The following is a 9,550-nucleotide window of genomic DNA, read 5'->3' as shown; positions in this document are numbered from 1 at the left end:
ATCAGGAGATTCTTGCTGATGTTTTGTGTTTGCCATTTAGGGACATGGATGGTACCGAGATCCCAAAACCGGAGACATTGAAAACTGGGGCAGCTTGAAGGCCGCCCTCTTCACACTCTTCAGTTTGGTAACCGTAAGTACAGCAGCATTTTCCAGTCTGTCTCAGCCAAATGACAAACTGCTGCTGAAGAAGCCCTTTGATTAACCTGTGGCTTCATTAGGGAGAGCATGAACTGCTCAGCAGTGAACGCATATTCCAGATCCCTGGGAAAATTTCCTTTGATAGACAAACTTCCCTACCCAGTATTGCAAATTCAGAGGGGGAAACCTCTGAAGCTGACAGCAAAGAGATCTGTACTAGCTGATTTAAACCTGGACCTCTGAGGAACAGAGAAACTGTGCTCAGTTTTAAAAAAGAAAGAAAAAGAAGAGGAAGATTTCATATGGTTTGTGAGTTATGCTGTGGTTTGGAACTCACTCTCTGGTCTGCTTAAATACATTTGCAGGTTGATGGTTGGACAGACTTACAGCGCGAGGTGGATCATTATGGGTTTACAAGCAGCCACGTGTTCATAGTCGTGTTCATCTTGCTGGGCAACTTCATCTTCTTCAACATGTTGATTGCACTTGTGATTACCAGGTCGTGGGAGCTCTGTGCATTGCGTGTGCACGCGTGTGTGAGCATGTGTGAGTGTGCGTCCTACCAGCTAACAGGCTCCGGTTGGAAAGCTGGTGCTTGGCTGCTTGCAGAAGTTGGCTTCTGGTGCAGCTAGAAATATTCCGGACAAAGAAGTCCCGAGTCCCTGAGCAGAATAAGTGTATCTTTCCCCACAGTCCCCTTTTTGGGTCATCTCTACGCTCCTGCTTTGACTATTTTTCCATAGCTGCTGAAAGCTCCCCTTCCTCCAGCACAGCCAGCCCCCAGGTCCCCTGCGTGCACACTCTGCACCGAGGTCCTCTCAGCCATGACCTGTTTCTGCCTCTGTTTAACCCAGGGCTGCTCTCGTGGTCTTGCAGCTGCCCCTGGTCCTTCTGCAACAGATTCCTGTGTGGAGCCAGGGCCAGGGTCAGCTGGGTGTGCTGGGGGAATATGGCAAATCCCATGCTAGAGGCATCTGCTCCCCAGCAGCTGTCGGCTGCCAGCCCTGAGGTTGTCCCGCTTAACACCTCTTGCTGCTGCACAGGACCGGGGCTGGACCAGGGGTTTTTTGAAGCCCAAGTCTTCCTGACCGATCTCTTGACCCACCAGCTGCGAGCGGTGCTCGGGGACTCACTCGCATCCGTGCAGTTTGGCATTGGCAGGGCTTGACTGAGAAGTACGAACGGGACTGCAAAGCAGCGAAGGCGGCTGCTGTTTGGGCCAAGAAACAGAAGATCCTGAAAAAGCAGGGGAAGAACGTGAGCAAGGAAGTCACGCTCAGGCAGGTGGGCTGTGGTCAGCTGTGGGCGGATGGCACTGTCTGCAAATGTCAGGTGTTGTTTAACAGGGCAAGACCTGGATGAACTGCTTTCAGTGGAGAAAAATTTCCCTTTCTTTCCTTGCCCATTTTTATAATAATCCAAGCTGTAGATCCTATATGCCTTTTTGGTAGGCTCATCACATCTGCAGCTAAAAGTATTATGATGGCACATAGTGGTTAAAGTATTATAAAGGTGGAGAAAAACTCTTAATTGGTTTTGATGTGTTTTGTCTGAGTTTGTTTAACTTCAAAGAGAAGTTTAAAAAGAAATCCTTTAGGGTTATGTCGAGCCAAGAGCCCTGTCCAGAAATGGCTTGGACGCGGTTTCTGTGAGCGCTCGAGGGAGGTCGTGCTCCTTCAGGCGCTCTCGCAGCCTGTTGACGCGACGTATCCAAAATGCTACTACGGGCTTGAAACACGTGCTGCAGCGTCTGTAGGAGAGCTGTGCACTGCTTGATAAAGGGCTTTTGCAAAGCTGACTTGAAATAAATGCAGTAAAGCTGTCACTGAAATGTAAATGATTAGAGCAACGTGACTCCCTGTTTCCATCAACTCTTCTGCTCATTCTTGCTTTTAGCAAATGTAATTTAAAAATAATCAGTTCAGGCTGGCTTGGTTGAGAGTGTTCTTGCCTTTGGGCCAGAAAATCACCAGTTCGACTACTAGACTGAGTGACCGATTTGGGTCAGTGGTTTGGGTCCCACCCCAAGGGTAGGGGTGGGGGTCCCTGCAGAGCTGCAGGACCTGCCTGACTGGGTGGGCACTGGGGAGACCCCGGGCTGCCTCCCTTGGGACAGGCATCCCCATCCCATCAGCGCCCGGGAGCTCCTGCACCGCCTGGCACGTCTGGCTGCTCCAGAAGTGCATTGGGATGGGGGTCACAGATAGCCCCGTTTCCAGCCCACAGCCGGTGCGAAGCCCACGTCGGGGTCTGCAGGGTGACAGTCCGAAGTGTCGCCTCCTTCTTCCTAACAGGGTTTTCTTCCTGGGCTTGTTCTTTTTCATAGCCCAAAATCACTCAAAGTGAAGATTTCGGTGAGCTGCTGGATGACATAAAAAAGACTTTGCACCACTCCGATATCATCATTATGGAAGGTTTTTGTTTCACCATCCCATTTATTGATCCGTATTTGCCGTTCCTGGACCTCCAGGATGACACACTGAACAGGTTAGTAACGGTGGAGCAGGTGACTACAAGAGAGACTCCAAGTTACAAAAACAGATGGCTTTTTGATGTACTGAATTATTTTCTTGGAACGAATGGACATTTTGAGGTTGTTCTCCCTAAGGAAAATGCTACTGGTCTCAGCATGAGCAGTGCTGGGAGTCTAGAAAGGTACCAACGTATGCCACGTGCTGGAAATGGGGCTGGTTTCGTTCCCGTCAAGAGGGGAAATGCCATTTCCAAGCACCATGCAGTGTCAGCGTGGGATCAGTGTCCATCACAAATGTGCTCAATTTCCTGCTGGAAAATGCACCGTTCCTCACTGTTCCTCATTACGCCCCAGCCCTGGCACGTCTTGGGGTTTGCAGAGCCCTGGGTGTCCCCTGCGTGCACGGTCCCTAGCGAGGCTCCATCCTCCTGGTCTGGCTCCCATGTTCCACCCCTCAGCATGCCTGGGAGAGAGGCGAGAGCACATCCCAGATTTATGGGGGCAGTGGGGTTGGAGGACGTGTTTGCACCCAAGTCTGGGAGGTGAGGAAGACTTGCCTTCTTCTTACAGCAGTAGCCCAGGCTGACCTGTGCTTTGCCTCAGCAATGGACTTCTCTGGATCTTGTCTGGGGAACAACTAACCCCAGGCAGTGAGTCTAAACCACGTAACCAGAAAAACCTCCCACAAATCCCCCAAATGGAGACTGCCGAGTCTTACATTTCTTAGGTTAACCTTAATGTGATACAAGCCTATGATCACAGCTTGGTACCTATTGTTTAAAAAACCCGCAGTCTGGCCCGGAGTCCAGAAAAAATGCCCCAGATATCAAAAATTCCCTTTTGCCCCATTCCCCAGGTGACTGCAGTTACTGTCAGGAGTCTCTGGATTATTTTCCCCCCCTACTTCGAACACACTGAGCAGGACTAGTGCTTCTGAAAATGTTTTGCTCTGCACATGGCACGTGATGCAGAGCCAGTCCTGGGTTGCACTTCTGCCATTCTCCTCTGATCTTTTGGGAGAAAAATATTTACAAGGATGTTAAAGAAAATCTGCGGAGCCAGGGGGCTCAACGTCATGCAAAATACTTGGGATTTTTCCATTGCTCCTTGCCCTGCCGGGTGAATGGAGGGGTGCTTGCAGAGGGTGCGGTTCTCCGTATGCCTTAGACATGGTGCTTCCCATTTTGTATGGTATTTGGGGATCTTTCTACCGTGCTGTTCTCACGCTGCAGGTTGCAACATCACTATTACGAACATACTGGCATATTGAGAGAGACTGTGGAAGTCATGAAAGCAAAATCATTGCCAGCTCATAAGAAGATGAAAAGTTAAAAGTTCTTTAGGGGGAGCATGATCCTTGGTGGCTGTCGGAGCTCTGCCTACAACCTCCTCTTCAAACCTTCATTAAAATAAGCCAGAAACATTTATAATTAAAAGTAATTCAGAAAATATCTGCGCTTCTTTCCACTCGCTGACCGGGTGGAAGCGCAGCCGCCGGTGCTGGCCCCATGCTGCAGGCAGCCGCTGATGGAGGGAGGCACGTCGCCGTTCAGAGCTGGAGAAACTGTGGCCTGGGAAAGGATCACAGCCCGGGTCCTTTTCCTGGAAACCTTGAGGCAAGGCTGGGACTAGAGCCCAAGGCCTCCAGTGCTCTCCCTGCCAGCTCTCTCTTTCTAAGATCAAGCAGCCTCGGCGTAGCGAAGGGGCTGCTCTGAGTCAGAGCAAACCAACCCACGCTAAGGAAATGGATCGTGATACCTCTGAACGAAGCAGCTCATTTCTGTGCTCTGATGCTGATTATCATCTTGGAATAACCCTCTTGCGTTCATCTGGCAGTTTTAATGCAAACACACCCACACGGCTTCGGGTAATTGGAGAAGGAAAGAGGAGACCTGCGGAGCGGCAGCCGTTCCTCCGCACAGCAAGGCGTGTACCGGTACAGAGCTACAGCCCCAAAGCCCGGGCACGATGACCGTGACGGCAGCAGTCGATCTGCCTGAGATGACAAGGAACGAGCCACCCTGACCCCCTCCCGGTCGTGCGGGCAATGGGGATCAGCAGAGCGGGGCTGCATGGCACGGCTCCGCTTTACCCCCGACACGGTCCCCCGTTAGCACGCTGCGGCAGGAACCGAGACATGAGTCTTGGGGGATGATGAAAGGGAGGAAAGTGCCCAGGGGGTGCTGGGTTTGGGGGTTTGGCTCTCCCCAGGCTGGATTACGTTACTGATGTGGGGACAGGGGTGGGTGCCTCGTGTCGGGGATGCTGGGGGCTCACGGCTGCTCCTTGGCTCCTGTGGCAAGCGGGCAGACGCAAGCTTCTGATGACTCGGACATGAGGCTGCTGCAGGTTTTGCCTTTGATGGTGGTGCTGGTATAACATCAAGTGTCGAGTTTTTCATTTTTATATGGCCATTCCTTGCGATTCTGCATAATCAATGGGAGTTCAGTATTAGCAGAGGAACATCTAGAAAATATCCTTTTCACTACTATGCCATGGCTTCCAGCAGCAAAATAAACGAGAGCCAGACACGAACAGTACCTAAGACAAAATTATTGACACGTCCCTACGGAGAGGGGCGGGTTGATTTTGCAGAGCTCTCTCCACCGCTGCCGCGGCCCTGCCTGCCTCTCATTAAACCCACAGAACTCATCTCTGTGGTTCTTTAAAATGCGTTTTTGATACCAGCCCTGGGGCTGCCATTTGCAGTGGGTTTGTGCCCCAAAGCCTTCGCCCGATCCAGCCAGCGTGAGGAGGCTGAGAGCTGCTAACAGGAGCTCCTCGTAAAAGGGCTAGGGAGAAACCAATGACACGAGCTCCTGCTCAATTTGTTTTTCATGTTCTCGTTTGTAATAATTTTGTGTTTTATGAGGGATACTTCCTAAAACTTTCCCCAACATGATGGAAACACATGTGGTGCTAAAATACATGATGTGACCCTTTTGGTGGAGAGATGAGATGAGATGAAAACCTGCTTTTCTCTGACAGCTACATGTGATACGGTCCAGTGAGCCGGACAAGCGGAGCGGCGTGGGGTATCCGACCTTTCCCCAGCCGTGCCCACACTGTTCACCCCTCCAGAAATACTGCCTGCATATCTTTGCATGCACAATTTCCAGGTGGGTTTTCTTGCTAATTCATTATTTAAACTTTTTCTCCTCCTTTTTTTTGTTTTTCTAGGGGTAACCCAGCTCTGTGCCCGTGCATGTCCATGTGTCACCCCCGGGTGACATGGAAAGCATCGCTTGGGGTTTTATCCGAAGTGCATGTTTGCTCCTGTGCCCATTTCAAGGACAGAGCCAAACTGGGGGAAGCAAATACCAATCCTAGAAATGGTTTCTGTGGGCTTCAAAGCTAATAATGCCAAGGTTAAAGGACCTTTGCTTATTTGAATTAGCAAATCCCTCTACAATGGACATGACGAGGTATCAGCGTCACAGGCTGTATTTGGGCCACAATGCAGTAGGTGTCACTGAACCGGGACAATTCCTGCAGTATTTGAGTTTGGGGGAGTGATGAGGGTCACCTGGCCCGTCAGCCAGGACCGCTGGCATCCCCTTCCCCGCAGCGGTGAGTGCAGAGGGTCCCTGAAAACGCAGGGCTGGGTCTCACCAGCAGCACCCTGGCTTGGGATGCGGGCTGTCGGTAATCCTGGTTTTCATTATTTTAATGGTAAGATAAAACTTTTGTGTGGTGTGAAAAACAATCCTGAGCCTCCCTGTGTTTATAGAAAGGGCTCAGACAGGCTGAAAAAACGGTGTGCAAGAGCCGGAGACCACAGGACCGCAACCAGGGTGAAAGGACACTGGTCACAAATGGTCTGGGGATATTTTTGAACTGAAAATAAAATTCTAGTGGCAGGAAAGGGCAACAGTGACATTGGTGAGTAATTCAGGATGAATGCAGAGACCAGCAATCACAGGCAGCAACCAAAAAGGTGGAGAGTGGCAAAATCCTCTAACCCTGCCGACGGGTTTCCAGTTTCCAGCTGGTAAATGGCAAAGCGCTCTCAAGTTTTTCAGACTCCTTAAAGTATTGTGGCCTTGTGTGATCACCAGAATCATTGCTGCTTTGGAAAAAATCTCTCTGCCTTTCATTTTGGTGCAGAATTCATTTTGGAGGTACGAGCCCAGGGGCTGCAGAGGGCTGCGGGCGGCATTTTGGGTGCAAGAAGCCTCACTGCTGGGACCAGGAGGGGACAGGCTGTGGTAATGGCACCCGGAGGCTTACGGCACGTGGGCAGAGCAACCTGTAAAATATGTAAAATAACATGCAGGGAGGAGGGAGGCTTGCTGGGAGACAGGCAGCAGCTGGGGGTGCTGGAGAAGGTGTCTGGGGGCAGCTTCCCACCCCTGCTTCCTCGCTGCGGGGCAGGGCTCTGCTGTCGGGAGGGATTTGGTTTGTGTTTTTTTTTCCCATGAAAGCCTTTGCTTTGACTTTCCATGGGGGACCCGTCTTTGGACACTTCTGTGCATTTCCTACCTTCAGCTTCACCTTAAGCCTCAATAAAGCTTTTTCCTGCTGCTTAACTTCCCCCATACCTCTGTGCACCTCTGGATGTGCTGACTTGGATCAAGAACTGCTGAAACACTCTGAGAAATGCTCCGAATATGTCGGGATGTTGCTCAACTGCTTTGGCGAGGCTGGGCAGTGTGAAGCAGCCCTCTGGCCAGTGTCTTTGGTTTTGGGAGGTGCCAGCAGCCTTTTTGGTGCCCGACACACAGCGTGGATGCTGCCCCTCGGCTTTGTGCTGGGGAGACTCAGAGAGCAACCAAATATGAAATGGGGGTTCTCAGCAAAGAGACCCCCACGTGTTAATGAGGGAAATTAATGTACTTTGTGAGCTGGTTTCTCCTGCGCTTTGGGCTGGTGTAAATTAGGACCAGGCCAAAGAAGTCAGGAGGGCTGCACCAGTGTAAACCGGACTTCATAAAATAAAAAGGAGAGGCCCCTTTTGCCAGGCAATGGCTTTTCCTCAGAAGCTAAATGATACATAATGTTTATATAGTGTTTTGCCTCTCCTAAATGCAGGCTAGACATTAATTGATTCCAGGTTTGCTCTGTGAAGTAGGTCAGCTCTTTCCATTTTGCAGATAAAGGAGCGGCGGGGATCGCCGAGGGGTGCACGGGGGGTCAGCGCCGGCGCTGGGGCACCTATACGGATCGCCGCCCTCGCCGTTGGACCACTCTGCCTCCCTAAATATACACCACTTCTGATGTATGTCGAAATCAGCTGTGACTCTGTAAACCCAGTTACATTAAGCCCAGTTCAAATGAAAGCTGTTTATGTCTCCAACACCCGTTGCTGGTCAAAGCAGGACTTAACTAACCTAACGCTGTTTGTGTTAAACCTCTGCTCTGACCATCTTGAAGTGAAATATAAAGCACTCGCTGGGACCTGGCCGGAGTCCAGGGAACCGTTTCAGACTCCCCCCTCTCTCTTTTGCTCGTGGGGCTGTTTAGAAAAAGCATCGCACATTTTAAACAGTGATGGAAAAAAATTATTTTAATTCACTTCAGTTTACATAGCATTGGAAGCTTGTGGGGGTTTGTGGAGACGATTATTAATGGTTTAAACTGGCGTGGTAAAAATGTTGCCTTGGTCTGGGAACGTGAGCTGGCTCTTGAGCCCCTGGTGCTGGTTTAGCCAAGCACTGACCCCGCGGACTGTGCCGGGAGAGCAGGGGAGGGAGGACCTAATGGCTTGGCGGGTCCCACCGTAGTGGTTCATTTCGGCATCTTGGAAACAGCCTCCTGTCCATTCTGCTGATGTTGAACTATTAAAACCCAAAGCCTGGATCTGGGGAAACACCTGGCTCTTGCTGGTTGCCTTCATTTCTGGATGCCCAGCTTGGAGGTGTTGAGTGGCCAGACCATAGGGAAGTGGGGCGTACCCACGCTCGGAGCACCGCTCCTTCACTGCTGTCTCAAAGCTGACCTGCAAAGCCTCCATCTAGCTTAATTTCGTAAATTTGGTCCAGCTTTTTGGGAGCATGGCCCTTTGTTTTTGCTTTGGACATTGTGTGAATCAGAGTGTGCTCCTCCAAAGCAGGTGGATTCATGCCCGAATGAGCACCGGGTGGATGTGAGAGGGGAATCGGGTCCCATGTAAAGTGCCCCGATCTCCTTCTGACCAGCGGAGGAGGTGAGGATGAGCAGGCACAGGCAACCCTGCGGCACGAGACCAGCCCGCGTGTTACACGTATCCTTGCACACTTCCATCAGAAGACTCGGACACGGTTTTACTGGTCTATCGCACAGCAGGATCTTGCACCTATAAAACTACTCTTAATTACTTCCTAAGTTACTCAGCAGGATGATGTTGATTTTGTCTTATAACTCAATAGGATTTTGTCTATTTAGTATAAACCCCTGTCCACAATAACTTTCTTGTCTATGTATATTGGTGTATGATCATACGCTGCATGCGTCTGTGGCTGGTTTTTGGACACCCACTGACCTGCTCTCCGACGCTGCCCGTGTCATTTTTTGCTTTCCAGCCTGTGCCCACCACGCTGCAGCACTTCCACATGCAGAGCTGTGATGCTGCCGTGGGGCTCTAGCAGGTTGGCAGGCGCCTGCACGGGGGGGGTAACACAGCCCAGGGAGTGCCTGGGAGCCTGGTTTGGAGGGTGACAAGCTCCTGGTCCTGCCTCCCAGTGTGGCCAGCTCACACACGCACAGGGAGGAGGGATCGTCCCCTGTAGCCGTGGCACTGACTGCCTCTGATCCGCTTTCACTCTGCTTTGCCAGCTGAGTTTGAAGCAATGGCTGTAGTAGCAAAGAAAATAGTAGAGAAAATGACAGTTGGGAACTAAGCCCATGCCAGCATCGGATCCTGCAGCATCTAGACTCTGCTTTGAAGCTCTCCACTCAAAGTACTACCCGTGATCCCTGGGGATTACCCTGCACTGTGGTACTCATCCAAGTGCCAAT

The sequence above is a fragment of the Pygoscelis adeliae genome, unplaced genomic scaffold (assembly GCF_000699105.1).
Source record: "Pygoscelis adeliae isolate BGI_AS28 unplaced genomic scaffold, ASM69910v1 Scaffold34, whole genome shotgun sequence".
Taxonomy (NCBI): domain Eukaryota; kingdom Metazoa; phylum Chordata; class Aves; order Sphenisciformes; family Spheniscidae; genus Pygoscelis; species Pygoscelis adeliae.
This window is presented reverse-complemented; position numbering follows the sequence as displayed.